This window comes from Myotis yumanensis, unplaced genomic scaffold (genome assembly GCF_028538775.1).
Source record: "Myotis yumanensis isolate MYYU_CA2020_CCGP unplaced genomic scaffold, mMyoYum1.0.hap1 SCAF_9, whole genome shotgun sequence".
Lineage (NCBI taxonomy): Eukaryota > Metazoa > Chordata > Mammalia > Chiroptera > Vespertilionidae > Myotis > Myotis yumanensis.
Genome location: NW_027223760.1, coordinates 53,814,062 through 53,836,851, shown reverse-complemented (window position 1 = coordinate 53,836,851; position 22,790 = coordinate 53,814,062). Strand labels below are relative to the sequence as shown.

At 36.7% G+C, this 22,790-nt stretch overlaps 1 long non-coding RNA gene across 1 annotated transcript in view; it reads left to right on the top strand.

Moving 5' to 3' along the window:
* LOC139016966 (uncharacterized) overlaps positions 1–22,790 on the top strand; it is a 54,131-nt gene that overhangs the window by 14,379 nt on the left and 16,962 nt on the right. The window contains exon 2 of the long non-coding RNA XR_011472744.1: positions 22,172–22,204. This is a non-coding gene — a long non-coding RNA (uncharacterized lncRNA). The remainder of the gene's footprint in view (positions 1–22,171; positions 22,205–22,790) is intronic.

Here is a 22,790-nt window from a genome sequence, read left to right as displayed (position 1 = left end):
CTATCCACTGAGCCAAACCGGTTTCGGCTGATATTTTTTTTTAAATATATATTTTTACTGATTTCAGAGAGGAAGGGAGAGGAAGAGAGAAATAGAAACATCAATGATGAGAGAGAATCATTGATCAGCTGCCTCCTGCATGCCCTACACTGGGGATTGAGCCCACAACCTGAGCATGTGCCCTGACTGGGAATCGAACTGTGACCTCCTGGTTCATATCTGGTAGGTTGACACTCAACCACTGAGCAACACCAGCCGGGCAAGAGTGATGTTTTTAAAATACAGTTGGATTCATAGTCTTCAACCATATCTCTCCTCTTGCTGCTTATGACACTGATAATTTCCTAACATGGATAAAGGCCAATTTTTTTATCGAGGTCTATAAACCAAAATGAGTTGGCTAGTTAATAATTTTCTATGTTGTTCTCCCTTGCCCCTGTGCCCCAGCCATACTCTAAATTTGTTCTCGATGTAGGCCTTTGAAGTAATTATTCCTTCTTCCTGCTTTTCTCCTTCTTGAAGTAAATGTCTTCCCAGAAGCCTTTCTCTGACTATTCAGTCTAGAATTTTACCACTCCTCATTGAGTATTTCATAACCTGGGTTCTATTGTCTTTTTGGAACTGGTCATTGGTGATATTTTCTTTTGGTTTATATTGGTTATTGCGGGTTAGTCCCCACCTCCACTACAGTAGCATACAAGATCCATAAGCATAGTCTTAATGCGCCTAGTTCACCTTTTTATTCCTGGCACCCAGAACAATTTGACTCATTAGTGGGCTCAGCATATATTTGTTGAATTAATCTATGTCCAACATAAATCTCCATTGGAAGCAGCTTTTACTATTTCTAAGAAAAGCAGATTCACACTCTTAAAAATGCTTATTTTACCTCATGTGTTTTTGGTTTGACTCTATATAAATTATCAAAATCTTAGTAAGCACTGTGACTTATAATCACCACAAACCTTCAGTAATCACCACAAACCTCAGGCTGTGAGGACATAATTTCTGATGCTGAATATGTGCTGGTCTCTTGTTAGGACATAACAGCTCTTTTTTTTAAAATTAGTAAATGTGCTATTTTCTTTTTTATAAATATATTAGAGGGAGAGAGAGATAAAAATATAAATGATGAGAGAGAATCATTGATTGGCTGCCTCCTGCACGCCCCCTACTGGGCATCTAGCCTGCAACCTGGGCAAGTGCCCTTGACCAGAATCAAGTCCAGGACCCTTCAGTCTGCAGGCCAACACTCTATCCACTGAACCAAACCGGCTAGGTCCATAACAACTGTTTTCATTGAGATGTGATTATGGATTAACTATTTGCCATATTTATAAGATTTTTTTATAAGTTATATTGTTATTAACTAAATATATTTTGGTCAATGTAAATGTATTCCTAGAAAAAATAATGAAGAAACCTATTGCAGTTGCATTCTATTTATCTTCTTAAACCCAAACATGACAACACCTTGTTTAAGATTAAGACTATCGATATGTGGTTTAATACAAATATCTCAGGAATTTTAGTGATTTTAAAGTATACTACTGTCTTTGAAAGGGACATGATACCTCCACTAAAAAAAAAAAAGGGATTTTGGTTAAGTAAACATATTCTGGGACTGCTTCTAGCTTGTGCAGTGTTGCCGGGTAATGAGTTTGATACAGAGGTTGGTTAGTGTTTGGAGTACAATCTATATTACTGGTGTCAAAGACTAGGAAGAATAGAGATCTGGAGAGGAACTTAATGAATGTTGGGTTGCACAGAGCTTGCATTTATTTTCTATGTGGGAGCTATTCAACATTAAGAAATATCTATATCTATCTATCTATCTATCTATCTATCTATCTATATATATATAAAGAGGGAGAGAGAGAGAGTCTAGAATAGTTTTTTTAAACCAAGAAATTAACTATAAAATATAATAAAATTAAACATGTTTTTTTTTATCAGGATACAAGACTAAAACTTGGACTTACAGAAGCACACTTAAATATTCAGGGATTTATAGAAATGTCCAGTTAATACCTTGTAACACAATAGTTTGAAAAGAAGTATGAAAAAAATTATATATAATTAAGATCAATGTTTAAAAATGCTGACAATGGAACCACCAGCAAATATCTGTTACAGGAAACTCTACTGAAGGAGCAAAGCTGGCAGAGGTAATTAATCTTCAAGAGTGAAAGTGTTGTAATAGCCATTGTCCTATTTGAGATATATAATTGAATTTCCAAGAACCATAGAATCATCTACTTTTAAAGGTGAAAACAATTAATATGTGAAGTTAGGACATTTCCTTAGCTTCACACTTACTTTTTAATGAAGAGTCTCAAACCGTTAATCTAGGTGAGATGTCTGTAATTCCTGACCAAAATTTCTCCAGGGCATGTTGACTAAATAGCTTGTGATCATAGCCAGTGACAGAGTTTTAATGGGTTTCATCCACAAGGACTTCATGAGTGCAAGAAGGGATGACTTCTTTTCCTACAGGAGAAACATTCTTTTCTTTCTAATGCTACCGCCTTAAAATATCTTTTCATGAATTATACAAAGCTTACAGCATTTCTTTGAGTCCAACAGTACTTGTATGCCCTTCAGTGATAAAGTTTCAAAGAAAGGCCTTCTCACGCATGAGAAATGAGGGGAAGGAAAGTTTCATTCACTATTCAGCATAGTACACAGGGCCAGGCATTGTGATGTGTAAGAGGTTTACATTGCTAAATAAAATAGAAAAGTTTCTTGCATATTGGTGTTTTCCACTAATAAATAAATAGTTTTTTGTTATTTAAGAATAGCTTGTGCTAAGTCTCTGAATGAAGTGTTCAAGACATAAAACAGTGGAAAAATTATAAAAATCTTCAGTTAGATATATAGAAAGAACAATGGTGCAATAAACTAGGGGAAGATAGTAGAATTTTAAGTAAGCTAAAAGAATTCTTGGATAAGCTAGTGAATACAGTATGTATCATTAATGAGTCTGTATTGCCTTATTTTTTAGAATAAAAATAGTAATTTTTGTTAGGAAAAAATCTTTATCCTCCTTAATATATCCTTGAAAATTTTCTGTATTTGTAAGTGTCTCCGTAAAGTATCCTGTTATCCTTGACTATGTGTTTATATACTTCACTAGAGACCCTGTGCATTAATTTGTGGGGTCTCTTGGCCTGGCCGGCAATCGGGGTTGTTTGGGGCCCATCTCGCTCAGTCCTGATAAGGGTGATCGGGGCCAGGAGGTTGGCTATGGGAGCACACTGACCACCAGGGGCAGCTCCTGCATTGAGCATCTTCCCCCTGGTGGTCAGTATGCATCATAGTGACCGGTCGACCAGTCATTCAGTCAACTGGTCGTAGCAGTCGCTTAGGCTTTTATATATATAGCTAGGAACCCAGTGTGATCCATTGAGATGTTAAAGTGTTAACTGTGCTTCTGGACTTTGGAGAGCAAGTGAACTCTAAAAGCTTAACATAATAAAATGCAATGACCAGTTATAAATTGCCCCACAAAAAAGAAAAGTGGATATTTTCCTCTACGATTTTATAAAAAGCAGAGTCAGGTCATTTAGTTATTTTTATTTTAAGCTTAGGTTAGAAGATAAACTAACTCCTTTTCTTTTCATGATTAAGTTTGTGTAGGTTTTGTAGTAAAATTTACCCCTTCTTTAAAAGTAATAGCAAAAGGGAATACAGTTTTCTACACCTAAGGCTAATACAAAATTGCAACTTAGATGAAATTTCTCTTTCGTGCATTCTCTAACATAAATCTAGGTTCATAAAGTTTAGCTTTTTATCTGGACTTTTTATTACTATAAAAATGGTAATCTAAGTTGAATTCAGTAGGTGTCTATTTATTTATGTAAAAAAGCTCTGCATACCACATATGTGCATTAATGATGTCTTATAATATTTATCATTGTTAAACAACTATGATACCTGAGCACACAATGGAAGATATTGGCAGACACAGCCCCTACCTTTAAGGTAGTTGTAGTCTATAATAACATGGGTGAGAACAGTCATATCAAGAGTATTTGGGCAGATAAATAATGTCAACATTAATATTTTGAAATTACAAATGCTCCCCAACTTATGATGGGGTTAAGTTGAAAATATTGTAAGTTGAAAATGCATTTAATACACTGAGCTTACCAAACATTAGAGCTTAGCTTACCTTAACCATGCTTCGAACACTTACATTACTCTACAGTTAGGCAAAATCATCCAACTTAAAACCTATTTTATAATAAAATGTTGATTACCTCATGTTATAAAAATAAGAAACAAAAATAATAAGCTTGGGTGTTGCTGCATTTTGGAAGAAATCAACAAAATAGTTATAGATAAAAATGTAAATAAATTCAGAAAAAAAGTTATTATTCTCTCTGTGTTCTTGGGGAGAAATTCAAAGAAAAGTATGCAATTTTACTGATAGTTTGAATGGTAAAGGGAATAAATCAGAGGGACCTGAGGGGTAGATGTTCTTAATATCAGATTTCCCACAGTATAGTGATGAATTTCATCCACTGAGAATATAATTAGATTACATATCAGCTATCAAATGCAGTTATATGATGAAGTCATTTTAAACAACAATTGAGAGTCCCATAACAGGACATGATAAGACAGCAAGAAGCAATATGGACAAAATATCCAGTATTATTTAAAAGCACATTCTGTGATGTCAGACAATTCCAATATGGGCTTGGCTACTTATCATAACTTAATCTCTAAAACTACATTTTCTTATCTGCAACATAGAGATAGTAAATAGTTCCTACAAACCCTCTCTGCCATATTAGCAGTAATGGTCTATGGTTTGGATTGATCATCAAACTCATGAGACACGGTATCTTTTGACCAACACCAAATTGTTCAGCTTTAAGGAAGGAGGTGGGGTGGAAGGTGAGGGGTGGGGGGAAGAACACAGCATACAAAGCAACATCACAGCAGAGGCAATGTATTCTCCCCGACTAACATGCACTGCTTTTGATGTCCCAGTCATTCCATATTTGGGACAGTGAGATCATGAGATAAGATGCTGAACAACCCAGGCTTAGAGGAGTATTCAGCGCTGCATTATCTTTAGCTGTTTGCTTTATTTAGACACACAGTCACCTCAGGTGCTCATAATTAGCCCCAATCTTCAGAAAAGTTGCTACTCGTCAATATAGATTATTTATTACTTGCTCTGGACAATAAATCAAGTGTCTGGTCCAATAAATAGTTCTTGGCTAGATTCTCACTTATCTTCTTCCATCTAGTAACCTATTTTACTATAAATTTTGTGAAGTTCAGGGTGTCCCTCAAAAATGTATAAACAGTTTAACAGCTGATAGCTCAATTGATGTTTCTTACTTTTCAGATTTAACCCATTGGAATTAATAATTATTCAAAGGAAGAGTTGACTAGGGTTGACTCAGGCATCCCTAAAACTTGAGAAAAAAAGCACAGATACTAGCTATTAATTTTTTTGAAGTTTTTTTTTGATATTTAGATCTTAAATATTACATTTTGTCTTTACTATTTTTTAAAATTTCTTTATTGATTAAGTTATTACATAAGTGTCCTTATCCCCACATTACCCCCATCCTCCCCACTCATGCTCTCACCCCCCTGTTGTTTCACTGTCTACCTCATAGGAACTTAAGAGGATTGAATGAAATTCTATAATTGCAATGAATGTTAAGCACAGTGAATGGCCCATGATGCTTAACAAATATTAGTTAACTATTATCCTTTTAATAAGTTTTAACATATAAGATTGATATTGGGTTTTGAGTATTTTTCTGACCAGATTCTATTTAGGGCATGATATCTGTAGCTGTGGTCACTGTTTTGTAACTACTACTACTACTACTACTACTACTACCACACTACTGAGCATACACACCTCTATATTTTTCCTTTGTACCACATTTGAAAGCAATGTTTACATTGCTTTTTAATCAAGAATTGAAGATACTTAATTTTTTATAATGTCATCACTAAATGAACACATATGTTTATGTAGCTATTATGGAGAAATAACTGGTTGTGATATTAAAACTATGTTTATTTTATAGCATTGGCTTTTTAAATTCTTAGTCTTCACTCAAGCAAAGTTGCTAAAGATCTTTTTCCTATATTCAACAAGTAACTGGAAAAATTGTCAAATTCTAGTGAAGTTCACAAATAGAAATTGATGTTCCATAGGATTAATTTAGATGCACACTTGTCCTTTAGTGTTATAGCTCTAGAAGCAAAGCAGATGGGAGGTTGCAGCATTAGTCTCCAGAGGACTATAGACGTAGAGCAAGAAAGGAAAGCAAATAAAGTAGCTCTTCAGATGTTTGCACGGCTGCTTTTCTCCCATGACTTCCTGAAATCTGTAACATAGAGAAATATCACACTTCTGAGTATCTGGGTGTCCTCTGACCCTAGGCTCTCTTATTTTTCATATTTTAAAGTTTTTTGAGAAAATAATTAGGGAAAATTTATTTTTAATTATATTCTTATTTCTTTTCTCTTTCTGCCATTTCTCTTTCTCTATTCTCCTTATCTCCAATTTAGTCTGATAATCTTATAATTACCTCAACCAACAAGTTGAATTAAAAAAAGTAAGAAAGGTATTAATGTTTTAAAAGTACAAAACAATAACCAACCAAAAATTGCGACAATTCCTCTTTTATATTCAGGGTGTGTTTTCTCTTAGAAAGGATGCTTATTTCTGTATGAGGAGAATCCCTTCTCTATGCTACTTTTTTGGGGTAACTAATCTGAATTCCTAAAGGTGAGTAGGACTGTTTTTACTATACAGGCAAAGACTGTCTTTGAGTGGAAGTGCCCAGGAGATCAAAGGGCAACTCTCTATCTTCAAAGATTTTGTGCTTAAATGATGAGACTGTATTTCCCAGCAAGACTTAGAACTCAGTAACAGATAATGCATTAGTTTCCCAATGAGTTCATGAGTTAGTCAGGACTTAATCATGTCCTAGCACATGCAGACTTAATAATAATATATGCTGAGGTCCTACAATTTCAGACTGACAAAAAAAGAGGAAGTAAAGATCCAATGTGTTAGGGCAGGAATATGAATACAGCTGCAGAGCTGGATCTTGCAGTAAATAACTACCTGCATGTCATTTGAATGAGTTGGAGAGAAATCATGGCGATTTGTGGCTAATGATAGAGCCCTATGAGAAGCAGAAGTCTAACTGGCACAATGTAAATTTGGTGACATTATGATCCAGGTGATCTGTCCACCATGAAATAATTCTGGTCAGTGATTGGGGCTGGGATGGGAGTGTACTGCACCTTGAGGTGATAGCAAGAGTTAAGGTAAGACAACATCAGAACCAAGCAAAGAATGTGTGGCTCAGGAGACATTCCTTCCCTACTGAGAGCTGGTAGTGACATGTGAGATGGAGTGAGAATCACAGGCTAGTATGTATGAGCTCATCCTGCTGAGAAGTTGGTGTAGTCTATGACTATACAGGCCTGACACCACATACTATGTGGATAGCTGAGAGGTCAGTTATAATCCCCAAAGGCTGGTAAGCAGAGGAGACTGGAGAGAAACCCACTCAGCTTCCACCTCCTTCACTCACTCATTCCCACTCTTCCATGGGATCCTTAGGGACCCTTGGGGCACATTAGCAAAATGAGTAATTTTAGGAATAGATAAGCTGAAGTATATAAGCATCTACTATCTAAGTCTTTATACAAGCTTGGTTTAATGAAATGATTTCACCATTTGAAATATAGCCAATAACTGTGGTAACTTTTTGCCCAGCATTTATTTCCCAATCAGCATATTCTATGATATGAGCACTGCAGTGTTGTTGTTTTTTTATATACTTGGCACTCATTTTTAAAAAAACTTTTCTCTCTCATTTTTCTCAAATACAAAGAATTCTAAAATTCTCACTGCAGGAACTCTGGGGTTCCTTGGTCTGACATGTTTGAATGTTAAAAGGATGGTATTATGACCTTAAAAAGATGGCACTGCTATCTATTGAAGATTATAAGTTTATGACCTTATAACTTGCTCTCCAAAATGTTAGGCATCACTTTTAAAAAATAAAATTGAAGGCAGATTACATTTTAAACTCAATGGTAAGAATCTATACTGCATTTTGCTGTATATTCTTAAAATGAATTAGATCAGCCATTTGATGGAAACTATCTCCATTTTCAGGTCACCCCTCCATTTAACCATTTTTCTATGTTAGAAAACTTTCGTGGTCCATGTGAAATACTCTTCAATAGTCTATGTCTTAATTCCCAAACTCATATGTCAGAAACACCTGCAATGCCTGTTTCAACCCTAGACCTACTTCACTAGGTGACTGATGGAATTCAAAGTTTAGGAATCAACTAATTGTGGGTCCATTCTTCACTCTGGCTCTTCACACTATAATTGACACAGCTTGTTCAACATTCAGCAAACATTTGTTGTTTGCCTACTATGTGCTGGAGACTTTGTAGGTACCAGTGATCCAAAAGGATTAAGAACAAATCTCTGTTTTCAAGAGGAACACCACACTCTCCATAGAGTTCCAAAATACAGCACAGTGTGATACACATTGCATTAGTTAAATGCAAAGTGCCACAGAAGACAAGAAAAAAAAAAACCCACCTGCCTCAGGAGAGAAGAAAAGCATGCGCTATTTCGCAGAAGATGTGACTTGTGAGCTCGGTCGAAGCAAGTTTCCAGAGAAGCAGATATGCCCCGGAAAGAGAAAAGTAGATACCCCCATATGTTCAGAGACAATGAAAAGGTCTTGAGGCTGGAGCCTAATGTGCATAAACAGAAACCCAGGGGTTTAATTGAGAAGGGCTCTATGAATTATAGTAAGGAGACTCCCACTCTGTAGGTGATGAAAAACATTGAAAGATTTTAAGAAAAAGTCACATGACTGAATGGAGGTCTGTAGTTGCCTAAGTATTGAAATGAAAGTAATTTCTTAAAAGGACGGTTGTGCTTTAAGGTCTCCACTGCATCAAAACAACAAAATAACTTTATTATGAATAAATACACAGCATAAAATAATCAGCCCTGATAATTTAAATTTAAATCATTTAATCCAAATGATTGGATTACTGCCATCCAGGACACAGAATCAAACAGTCCAGTATTTTATTATGGGCACAGTTCCCAATGAAGCACACTCTGTATTTTTATGTGATGAAAAAAAGCAGTACGTTTATAAACATCTGAAATAAAATGGTGTTGGTGTTGTTTTTTAATTTTCCTCTTTCCTATTGGAGTTTTTTGCTTGCATGTGGAATTCTTAAATGTGAGTCAGCTGTGACAGCCACAGGGCTACCACACAGCACACCAAAGTGGCCTGATTCATGTTTGTCCTTCATCAGCTCAGAGAGTCCTTATTCAATCTCCAGGGACAGAGGAGAAATGAAAAAAAGCCTAAGGACAGGCCAAGGAGACTCAGACTATTTATAGAATAACCTTATGTTAGAATCAGCTCTTCAAAGAAAGGAAACTAAAGCTTTTTGTGTGTGTTTAATAGAAGCAGCAGCATTGTGAAATGCAAGGAAATAACCCCTCTATCAAAGGAATACTTTGTAATTCTAAAATAATACAGGGATAAATGTAAAATTAACAATGAGCTAAAGTGGAATGGCTGTTCGTGTCAGCTTTTCTTTCTTTCATTGTTATCTTGGGGATGGTATATTTTGAGAATATTTTTGTAGGCCAACTCTGTTGCTGCCCCAAGACCAGCCAAAACAGCAAAATATTACTAAGTTAGCGTCACTCTTACACCTTGAGTTTTAGCTGTATACTCCTATTGAATTTTTAAATATATTTTTACTTTTATTGATTTCAGAGAGGAAGGGAGAGGGAGAGATAGAAACATCAATGATGAGAGAGAATCATCAATTGGTCGCCTTCTGCACACCCGCTACTGGGGATGGAGCCTGCAACCCAGGCATGTGCCCTTAATTGGAATCAAAGCTGGGACCCTTCAGTCCACAGGCCCACGCTCTATCCACTGAGCCAAACCAGCTAGGGCCCTCTGTTGAATTTTTGGTAAGTATAAAAATTGATAAATATTATCACATAGTGGCTTTAAATAAATTATTCCATGTAAATATTTAAAATACTTTGCTTTAAATCCCTCTTGTGAATCATAAATCCGGCCCAATTTAAGCATTGAAAATGTAAGAGATAGACTTTGTTCCCTCTTCTTTTTGTTTGGAACCAATTCCATGGAGCTGTAGTTTTTTGCAACACTTTTATTATATAACCGGGCCCAGAAGATCCCCATCCCCCATCTGTTCACTATAATGTTTTCTTCCCATTTTATTCCAGGAGATGCCAAGACAGCCTCCTGGTGGGTTACCTTAGCAACCTCATGTGTCATGTTTTAGAATGTCCCAGGGCTGCAGTTTTATTTCCATTTGCATGCATTTCAGTCAGCTAACTGTAAATTAAAAAGGCCTATTGGAGAATAAACCTTTTTTCCCCCTTGCAGAATGAAAAACAGATAATTAGGATTACTGTTCTGTAAAATCCACTTATATTTAGTACTCTAGGAAAAATCGGGTTACTCTAACCTAAAGTCAAGGTATTTCTTACGTGGAATTTCATAAAATGATACTGTAATGTCACATAACATAACACACAGTGTATTATGCACACAATATAATACCCAGTGTGATTGCTTGATCTGATCTTTGGAAAGCATGTCACTTTGTAATCTTCTGATGACAGCCATACAAGGCTTTTATTAATGAAGCTTTTGACATGTCAATCCGTATAAGACTGCAGTGACTCAAGATTATTTTATTACTCCAAGCTATACATTTCAAGTAACCTCCAATCAAACAAATATTGAAAATATTTTACTTTAATATTTTTCATCTGTATAGTTCCATCTCTTTAGCTCTGTCTTTTGAAGGTTAGTGACATCATTCCTTTTTTATGAGCTTAAAATACTTTTAACATATATTGGTGGTAAAGACCTAACAATTTGTGTTAATCTTTAAAGATAGATTGTTGCAATTTTATGAAAAGCAAGAGGTATGAAAAGCCTGAAATTTGTGTAAAGTTGTATATAAAGTTAATAGCAAAGCTGAAATGGAAAGCAATTCCCTTTGAAACTCCAGTGTTTATGAGTGAGAACAATAGATCAATGTTTTCACCTTAGGAAGAAAACTACCTTCGTATTTGCACCAGTCTGCAAGATATTTTTTGCTTCTTGGGAAAGAGTTCAGGTATTCTGTGATCACTGATAATATTCTAGTAGGATATTCTTCTATGGAATAGTGACATTTTTCTGTTTGACCCAGACTCGGTGTTACCCTGAAATTAATAACCTTCTCTTTCTAAGAAAGGGTCTCTGAAGAGCTTTTTCTGAGTAATTTTGAGTAGGACCATAAATTGAACTCTCTTTCCTCCTTCATTCTTTAGGGGCACTGGCTGAACATGCTTCAATATGTGCAGGGTAATTCAGTTGCTACTTTCTTTTACAGTGTTTCCTTCTAGGCTTGAATATCCTTACCATGTCATATTTTAGCTTAGAATTTTATTAAAATGATGGAAACAGATGATCATTGTTCATGACTTTTCTATTTTCTAAAGTTGTCCCCATCCTAAGAGTATTAGGAGGATCTTCTAATACAGTGCACTCATTAAGGATGTGTGTGTGTGTGTGTGTGTGTGTGTGTGTGTGTGTATAGCCTTAGAGCAATATGGTTCCTTTCGACATGTGTTTAAAATGGATAATTCAATAGGGGCTCAGAGTAAGAGATGATGTTTTTTTTTAACTACAAAAAAGAGTAAAACTAGCTTGATATTTTATTTATTGGTGTAAAAATCCTTTGAAGTAGATCATAAGGAGACAGAAGGACTGGTGCCAGACTAACTTTGGCAGTGTCATTCAGCTTGGTCATGGTTGATAAACTATCAAAATCTCAATTTTCTGAATCTAAGTATTGTTCTTAAAACACTATTAAAATCTCTCCAAACTTTAGCTGTACAGGACACCAATAATTGCTTCTATTTTTTTTTTTTTTTAGGTTATAGTGTTAATGCTTGCCTCTCAAAGGCAGATCATTTCTCCCATAATCATAGTAAGGTTAACTAGCACTGAATGACTAGTGGAGCACTGAACTCTCTGATTCTGAGACTCCATAATTGAGAGCACTGAGTAGATCTTCTAGACAAGCATGATTTTTAAATTTAGAATATTTTTATAGGACTTTAGGTGCAGAGGGATGCACCTAAACTCATCTTTCTCTGTTCATGGAATATTATCAGTCAATATTGCGCCATGCAAAGCTCCTTTCTTGTTTTCATTCTTTGTTTTTTACAACTTTATTGTGGTATAATTTACATAAGACAGATTAGACGTACTTAAAGTGTATGATTTGATGCATTTTGACATATGAATATACCTGTGAAACCATTACTATAATCAAGATAATGAGCACATCCATCAGTCCAAAGAATTTTGTTTTGTCTCTTGTAATCTCTCCTTCCCTATAGTCTCCCAACTATGGGTCTTTATTTTTATTTTTAATCACTATAGATTAGCTTGCAATTTCTAGAATTTTCTATAAACTGAATCATACAGTATGCATTAGTTTTGTCTGGCTTCTTTCACACATTGTAATTATTTGGAGATCCATCCATGTAGTAGAGTGTATCAATAATTCCTACCTTTTATTGCTGAGTAATATTGCATTGTATGGAGTTTATCAATTCATTTGTTAATAAGTATTTGGACCATTTATAGTTTTGTCTATTACAGATAAAGTTGTTATAAGCAACCATGTATGTCTTTGTGTAGATATATGTTTAATTTATCTTGTGTAAATACTTAGGTATGGAATAGTTGAGTTGTATAGATGAATTTTTACTTTTTAAAGAAAGTGTCAAATTGTTTTACAAAATGGATGTGCCATTTTACAATCTCACTAGCATTGTGCAAGCATCCCACATTCTCACCAATACTTGGCTCTTGCCAGTCTTTTAATTGCCACCATTCAAATACATGTTTAGTGGTACAATTGTGGTTTTGATTTTCATTTCCCTAATGACTAACAATTTTGAGCATCTTTTCATGTGTTTATTTGCTATCTGTGTACCTTCTTTGGCAAGGTGTCTGTTTATTTATTTATTTTGTTTGTTTTTAATCTTCACCTGTTTTTTCCATTGATTTTCAGAGAGAGTGGAAGAGAGAGGGAAAGACAGAGAGAGATATCAATGTGAGAGAAACACATCAATCGGTTGCCTCCTGCATGCGCCCCAACCAGGGTCCAGGCAGGGCTCCTGGAATAGAACCTGGGACTGTTCGGTCCATAGGCCCACGCTCTATCCACTGAGCCAAACCGGCGAGGGCCAAAGTGTTTGTTTAAACCACTTACCCATTAACTATTGTGTTTTCTTATTATTGAGTTTGAACAGTTCTTTATATATTCTAGATAGAAGTCCTTTATCAGATTTATATTTTGGAAATATTTCTCCCACTCTGATGTATGCTTTTTTCTTTATGGCATAGTGTCTTAGAAAAGCAAAATTTCTTTAATGAAGTTCAATTTACCTTTTTTTTTTCTTTTATAGATCATGCTTTTGGTGTTATATTTAAGAAATCTTTGCTTAACTCAGGTCACAAAGGTTTTCTACTCTAAATGCTTTATAGTTTTAGTTTTTACATTTAGCTTTATAGTCTAGTTTGAATTAATTTTTATATGTGGTACAAGGTATGGGTTGAGTTTTTTTTCTTTTTCTCCTCTCTCTCTCTCGCTCGCTCTCTCTCACACACACACACGCGCCCATTTGTTTCAAGACTATTATTTTCTATTGAGCTGACTTTGCATCTTTGTTGAATATCAATTGCCTATATGTGTGGGTGAATTTCTGAGCCCTGGACTTTCTCTTCTATTCCATTGATCTGTGTGTTTTCTTTTTTTAATCTTTGTTTTGTTTGGTTTCCCTTTTCTCCTATCTCTACTCCTATTTTCTCCCCCCAGTATAGGCTTGTTATTGTATGTATGTATGTGTGTGTGTATACATATAACATATATATTTATATAGGTATATACATATTTGTCTATATATTACAAAATATATTGTGCTGCGCCAGCATGGCTATGGGTGAACCTAAGGGGGGTGGGGCGGTGAAGAATTAGAAAAGACAGACAAGAGAATAAAGCTGGGCCTAGGTGGGACACTGCCCTCTCATTAGAGAGTGCCATGGCCTGCAAGCTGAGTCTTTATTTTATAGCCAGATTCCACGAGGCAAAGTAAGGGCATGGTTTTTACAATGGCAAGGGCAAGATGTTTACAATGTTCTCACAGGTTTCAAATCTCATTCAATTACATGCACCCAAACTCTTATCAAACCCACATCACACAGGTTTGGACCATAAGGTAAAGCTTACAACTATAGCCTTTGGTTATAATTGTGCTGGGACTTGCACGTGGCTTTGCCATGAGCGGATTGTGCCCTCTCATTAGTCTGAGGCTTGAACCTGTCCAAACGCTGTAGCCACTCTCCACAATATATAGTTATTTTGTAAATGCATGTTTTAATTTATATAAATATTTTAATATCTTTATTCTGTTTGGTACTTTTTATAATATCTACTTATATAAAAACCCTGGGTGTAACATCACGGCCAGAACGGTGACCAATCGGAAGGAAGTCAGTCTTGCAGGGGTCGCCTTGGAAACGGCTACGCCCTCCCCTAGCTGTTTCCTAGAGAGTGAGGTTTCAGGCAGGAACCCACCCTCGGAGCCAAGCATGGAACTGAAATGATTTGTAATGGATCTATTATTGAAGCTACCTTTGGAAATACTATATCTATAGATCAGTGGTTCTCAACCTTGGCTGCACATTAGAATCACCTGGGAATCTTTTTAAAATCCTGATTTCTGGGCCTCATCCTCCAGAAATTCTGTTTCTTTGTTATGGGGTGGGGCCACAACATTAGTAACAAAGAAACAGAATTTCTGGAGGATGAGGCCCAGAAATCAGGATTTTAAAAAGATTCCCAGGTGATTCTAATGTGCAGCCAAGGTTGAGAACCACTACTATAGATCATATTAAAAATATATCCAAACATGCAATTCTTTGTCAAAAAATGAGCATGTTCAAAAATTAAATGAAAATTTTGGATATACTCGATGGAGATTTTCACACATATTTGAGTGATGATGCCATTGATTCCACAGATGATGCTGAAAAGGAAAATTTTCCCATCGAATTTCTTAATAGTATTACTCTTTCGGGAATGCCGTTTCATAAATTAAAATTGAAATTGGGTGCAATCATCATGCTATTGAGAAATCGCAATAGTAAATGGGGTCTTTGTAATGATACCAGATTTATTATCAAAAGATTACGACCTAACATTATCGAAGCTGAAGTATTAACAGGATCTGCAGAGGGAGAGGTTGTTCTGATTCCAAGAATTAATTTGTCCCCATCTGACACTGGCCTCCCATTTAAATTGATTCAATGATGGTTTCCCGTGATGCCAGCATTTGTGATGACTATTAATAAATCACAAGGACAAACTCTAGACAAAGTAGGCATATTCCTACCTGAACCCGTTTTCACACATGGTCAGTTATATGTTGCTTTCTCTCGAGTTTGAAGAGCATGTGATGTTACAGTTAAAGTTCTAAATACTTCATCACAAGGGAAATTAGTCAAGCACTCTGAAAGTGTTTTCACTCTTAATGTAGTGTACAGGGAGATACTAGAATAAGTTTAATCACTTTATCAGTCATTGTTTGCATCACTGTTGTTTTTATATCATGTTTCTGTTGTTTTCATATCATGTTTTTGTCGTTTTCATATCATGTCTCTGTTATTGTTATATCCTTTTGTTACTGTTTATTAATAAATTTATATATTATTTTCATATATTTTACTAATTTTCTTTCATCTCTCACACTTCTATTATAGAGAAATGGAAAATAGCAATATTAAAATATCTCTGCTAATTCCCTTTTTAAAAAATATATATATTTTATTGATTTTTTATAGAGAGGGATAGAGAGTTAGAAACATCTATGAGAGAGAAACATCGATCAGCTGCCTCCTGCACACTTCCCACTGGGGATGTGCCCGCAACCAAGGTACATGCCCTTGACTGGAATCGAACCTGGGACCCTTGAGTCCGCAGGCCGATGCTCTATCCACTGAGCCCAACCAGTTAGGGCAATTAATTCCCTTTTAATGTGCATGAATTTTGTGCACTGGAATACTAGTATATTTATAATATATTTAATATATATTTAGGTATTTATTCATATTTCTCTATGTAAATTTACCTAAAGAATTATATCTAATTGCTCCATAGTATCTGACAGTGCATATTCACTACATATTGCTTATCTGTTCCTAGAAGAATGGATTGCCAGTATGCATATGCCTTCAACTTTCTGGAACTAAATAGAGCACTACAATGAATATCCTTGTATAAATACCTTTATGAAACTGAGAGAATTTCTCTGAGGTAGGACCATGAGGAAAGAATTTATACATATACTCACTTTGACTGTATACTGCTTCCCAGTAAAACCAGAACAATTTATGTTCCTTCTAGTTATTCATGAGGATTTCTAGTTCTTTATGTCCCTGATGACACTTGATATTATACCACATCAACATCAATAAGTATGGAAGTATAACCTTTTAATTTGCTTTTCTTTGTTACTAGTAAATTTGAGCAACTCATTTAACTACATGGGTTTCTCTTTCTGACTTGTCTTTTATTGTGTTTTAATTTTTTATTTTTCTATCATGTTTGCTATTCTTTTCCAGTTAATTTGTGGAAGCCCCAAGAATTTTTTGCAGTGATGGAAGTGTTCTATGTCTGTGCTAATATAATAGCACTAGCCACATGTGACTAGTGAGCACTTGGAATATGGCTAGTTGCAATGAAGAAATGAATTTTTTATTTTACTTAATTCCAAGTAATTTATATTTCACTAGTCACGCTACGTGTTAAAGAGTCCATTTCTAGACTTGGGTCCCTTGGCAGTGTTACATACCACAATCGGCTCCTTCCTGGCTTTTATCTGCTACCTTTTCCTGTGGTCTTTTTCATTCAACAGACCTCTTCACTTTTGATCTATTCAAACACAGCAATTTTTCATGTATGATTTTCAGTTCCATGGTTTTCATCAGGAACGTGGGTTTTCCCATGTTGAGGTCACAAAGATATTTTCCTGCATTTTTTTACTTATGACATCAGTTAATATACAGTATTACTATATATTAATATATAATATTAATTTTTAGATTAAGATATAAATTTAAGGTATATAAATTAAAGCACATAAATTCCCTCAATTTTCTATTATTGCTTATTTTTAACCTGATTTCCTTATTTTATTTTTTACTTTCCTGATTCTTCAAGGAGATCATTTTAAAACCATTGTTTCCAATCCTGGCAGTACAATCCTGACTGAGGAGCTTTTTCAATTGCAGGTCCATACAGATCAGAATCTATGTACCCAGGCACTGTTATTTTTAAAGTTCTACACATGGTTTATATATACAGCCAGGGTTGAGATTCACTATTCTGAAAGATGCTGGAGTATGGGGCAGGTGTTGTAAATATTGAGGAGTGGCTGTGAGAATCACAAGGGTCACCATCCTCTACTCACATAGGATCTGCTGTGCTGGAGAAGTCTAGGTGGTTATGAAACACACCTGTGCACAGCACACATACCCACAAACCTTAACACACACTTTGGTACAGTGAAACTTCGCCTTTCAGTCATCCTTATATTAGATGTTCAGTATTGAAACATACTGTGTCTCATGCTGCCTCAGTGTCTAATGATGCTCTTTGCTTTTACCTGTTCTACTTTTTCACCATCGTCAGCAATGATCTTCATTTGCTGACTGCAGTTTGTCAAAATATGATTGAAGAGAGGGTTAGATTAAAAGACCTCTAGTTGTGCTCTGGCTATGAAGTTCTGTCATTCCTAGAAGATAATAATTTTCTTATTTAGCTCTCTTAATTAGTTTTGAAGCTTACCAAACAGCTATGCAGTCATTTTGGGTGAAACATTTTTTCCTTTATTTTTTTTGCCCCCATCTATCCTTTTACTTTATTGTCTGAAGAGAAATGCAGAAAAAGTTCCTAAGATTTTCAGCTTCCTTCTCTCTTCCTTTCTTGTTCTTATTTATTCATTCTTCTTTATGTCTGCTAACCACCTGCTTTCATAAAAGGCATATTAAAAGAACTATTTTAAAAATTTCATAGATTCTCATTAGCAAAGTGAAATTTTCTATATTCTTAAGATTATCTGGCGTATACTTGATTGGGTAGTTTTCAAGTTCATCAAGAGAAGAGCCTTCCCATGTATCTTTTTGATCTTGAAATTATGGATAGTTATGAGACAACTGAGACTCCAGAGTTATCCAAAGTCACAGAATAAGGTGGCTCTAGTCTGAGCTTGAATCCAGGTTTAGAAATTTCTGAGTCTTCAAGTCTCAACAAGGAATAGAGAGTTTCTTTATTAAGTATGTTGAGTCTTACTGTGTATTTTGGAGAGTTCATAAACAGCTGTCGGTATCAGCCAGGTCAGTGAAGTAAAGAACGGCATTAAGTCAGTTTGGAAGAGTGGAAAGAATAGAGGATGAAGAACAGGTGTGGGTCTGGGACAGGATGAAAGAATATAAGATAAAAATAGACATGCATTCTTGCTCTTATTTACTGACTTGTTGAGGAAGGGCTTACATTTTTAGAGCTTTTCTAAAATGGAAGACAAATTTTTTCCTACTTATTTTAGATACCTATGAGTAATAAATGAGGTAATAGATCTGAAAGTTCTTTGAAATTTGAAAAGTTGAAGACACATGGAGAATTTATGAATGGTAAAGTGAAATCATTGCCAGGAGAGTGAGCAAGTTTTAGCAGGATGTCCATGGAGGTGAGTCAAAGCAAGAGCTCTAAACAGAGTCCAGTTTATGGTGATAATTCCATAATCTTTATTGGCTGTCTTTATTTTAGCTACTTAAAAACTTTGTTTCACATAATTCATTGCCACAGATAGAATTAATCTCTTAAAAGTTATATGAATACATTTAACATAATTATTTTAGAGCAGTTTTCCCCCCATATTAAGGAAAATAAGGACTGGTATTAGACCTTTTATCAGAAAATAAATTATATGTATTTTAATTTAATGTATAACACATTTTCGTTAAGTTGGTTTTATAGATGAAATAAGGTCTGAAACCTTGTCTATCACAGTATAGTGCATTTCCCCCCGCCCCCCCCTTTTTTTTCAGATTTAACCTGTAAATTTTTTATGCATTTTCTGTTCAGGTGATCTATAATTCTCTTGTAGTGTATCCATCCATTTCCTCACATACAGTCTAATTTTTTTTTTTTTTGGCTTCCTGTTAGTCAAGGAAAGGAAATAAAACATAAAATGCCAGTAAAGAAATTACCACGCACTCCATTTGCTTTCAGTTTTGAATAATATAGGTAGATAAAATATATATGATAGCCCCAGGAAAACCCTCAATGTTGTCTCCTTACCACTTAAAGCACACTAGGAATAACTTACAATGTAAAGAAGTAGATTTGTCCAAGTTACTTGTAGAATTCAGTACTTGAAAGGTTTAGATCTGTGGTTCTTTTTTTTTCTTTTTAAATAATTCTTTAGTGTTGAAAGTATTACATATATCCCCATTTTCCCCCCATTGAGTCCTCCAGCCTGCCCCCGCCCCCTTGCCCCAGGCTCTCACTGCCTCATTGTCTCTGTCCATGGGCCATGCATATATGCATACCAGGTCCTTGGTTGATTATCTCCCACCCACCCACCCTCCCGCACCTTCCCTCCAAGGTTCTGCACTCTGTTCCATGCTTCCATGTCTCTGGATCCACTCTGTTCGGTTTATTTTGTTACTCAGATTCCTCATATGAGTGAGTAGATCTGTGGTTCTTGAAGGGGAAGGGGAGGTGGTTCTGCTCCAAAGAAACTGGTAATATCTGGAGATATTTTGGATTGTAACAAGTTTTGGGGTGCTACTTCTTTCGAGTTAGTAGATGCCAAAGCGGCTAAACATCCTACAATGCACAGGAGAGTCCCCTCAAAACAATTATCCTGCCCAAAATGTCAGTAGTGCTGACATTGAGAAACCTTGGCTTAGATTCAATGGGTGATAAAATTCCATGATTACTTGAAAAGAGCCTATTCATTGAGGATTTTGGATGGAAAAGCAGAACTTTCATAGAAACAGACTGAAATAAGAAAAAGAAAGCTATGGTTTCAGCGTCCAGCACTGCAGTGCTGTGCGGGTCACCCCAGGTTCACCTGACACTTTGAGAAGTTAGAGAAACAACCCAAGTAGACTTTTAATAAATTTGATCTGAAAGCTGTTCTATTAAGGGTTTTGGGGGATCAGATCCATGGCCGCTGTGGCCTTCGTGTATCACGAAGGACAGCTAGGAAGAAAAAGAAATGGAGAGGAAATTAGACTAAGAACAAAATCCAAAGAGGAAAGTGGGGGAAGGGAATAGTAACACAGTGGCATCCTTTGTTGTTCTATTCAGTGTATTCGAGGGAGGGAGGGAGGGAAGTGGGGGTCGCAACAGAAAGGGCTTGGGGACGATGTGGAATGTTTGACTCAGGATCCGTTTTGAGTGGAAAACTGTGAGCCAGTTTCTCACCTCAACCTTAGGCGGTCCTGGTCCTGGGACCTGCTAGGGCGCTGCTAATCCGATTTGGTTTCCGAGCTTCAGCACAGGTCCTTGGTGGACCCTTGCAAGGGGAAGTAACTCTTGGTGCTCTGACGAGGTTGTTCAGGAAAGGATGAGACGCGCTGAGGCGGGGCGCCACCCGCTTCCACCGGTCAGCAATGGCGAGGCCTCTGGGCGCTCGGGCTGGTGCAGAGCGGCTGGAACTTAATGGCCGGAACCAGTGGCTGGGGCAGCCCATGCGCCAGTCCCTGCGTTTCTCTGTTAGGCGGGGTGCAGGGGACTGTATAGCCTCAGGCTGGAGACACAACCAGCAGGTGCCCTTGCAGGGAGCGCAGGGCCTGCCTGGCTCCAGGAACCAGGCGCTTCCCAAGAAGTTTCTACCTCCCTGGGCCCGCTGTCCTGCGTGTCCTTTCCTTGAGGGCACCACAAGGAGCCCAAGGGTGCGCCTCAGGCACACAGCCCCACCAATGCCTAGTCCAGATGTCACACCGAGAGGGACCCCTCACTCCTCAACCCTCACCCCGCACGACCTCAACACTGTGCCCATGTCTTTTGGGCAAGAACCCATAGTCAACACTGCTACTTGTAAGTATTATCCGCTTAGTTAGGCAACATCCCAAGAACTGAACTTCCAAAATAGTCCTATTCTTTCTTTCTCCCTTTCTTTCTTTCTTTCTTTCTTTCTCTTTCTTTCTTTCTTTCTTTCTTTCTTTCTTTCTTTCTTTCTTTCTTTCTTTCTTTCTTTCTTTCTTTCTTTCTTTCTTTCTTTCTTTCTTTCTTCCTTCCTTCCTTCCTTCCTTCCTTCCTTCCTTCCTTCCTTCCTCTCTCTCTCCCCTTCCTTCCTTCCTTCTTTCCTTCCTCCCTCCCTCCCTCCCTCCCTCCCTCCCTCCCTCCCTCCCTTCCTTCCTTCCTTCCTTCCTTCCTTCCTTCCTTCCTTCCTTCCTTCCTTCCTTCCTTCCTTTTCTTTCCTCTGTGGAATGGGGCAATTGGACCCGATGGAAACAGTAAATACCTTAAATTAGCGCATTTATGGTTTAGTTTCATCGTTCCAAGCTGTCATCTTTTATCCCCTTGAACAAATATGACCTCAAGTTAGACTTAGTGAAAAAGTGAAGTTCATATCTTGAATAAAATGTAGAGGGTTCTCCTGAGACAAGCAGACCTAGTTAATGGATTCATTCTATTCAGCTGAGACAGGGCTGTTAACAAAATGGCAGGATAAGTCATTTCAACATTTTAAAAGTTAAGTTTCCATCATCTCTTTCTTGTCTACTTCTAGAGATAACATTTATTTTACATGAAAAGAAAGTTAAGGTTAAGTTCACTAATTGGGTTATACAAAACCCTGGCTCTGTGTATATTTTATTGAAAAAAACACACCCCACTTTTGAACAGTTCTGTGAATGCAACCTATTTGGAAGAAGATCATCAGGAGGGAGGGTGTTTCCAGGTGATTCTGATCACGATCTTCTTCCCTCCCCCTCAGGTAACCCTTGAATCCTTCTGGACTAGAGGCTGGGTAAGTAGTCATTTGAATTTATAAACTCCTGAATATTTTATTTTTCTGACAAAGATTTTTCTTCAGTCTTTTGTTTTCCATCTGAGGCACAAAAGTAGTAAAACCTAGGTTTAAACAGGGTGGGGTAGTGATTACTTTATCTGGAGTTGTATTTGGAATATTATTTAGTTGAAATATTTTTGTGTCTTAACATGAGTATGTCATACCACACATGCTAAATTCCCTGTGTGTTTGTGCAGGCTTACACTTTATTTTATTTTAGGAAGAGAGAGAGAGAGAAACATCAATGATGAGAGAGATAATCAGGTGCCTCCTGCATGCCCCCCACTGGGGATCATGCCCACAACCCAGGCATGTACCCTGACTGGGAATTGAACCATGGCCTCCTGGTCCATAGGTTGACATTCAACCACTGAGCCACACCGGCCAGGCCAGGCTTAGATTTTAAAAAAATGAATAATTTCAAAGTCTTATTGAGGTATGGGAAAATAGCTTTGTAATTTCTAATTTGGTTCACTGTCTCAGGCTGCCTGGATAAGTGCCTCCATTTAAATCGGGCTCACCTGAACCACTCCTCAGCCTTATC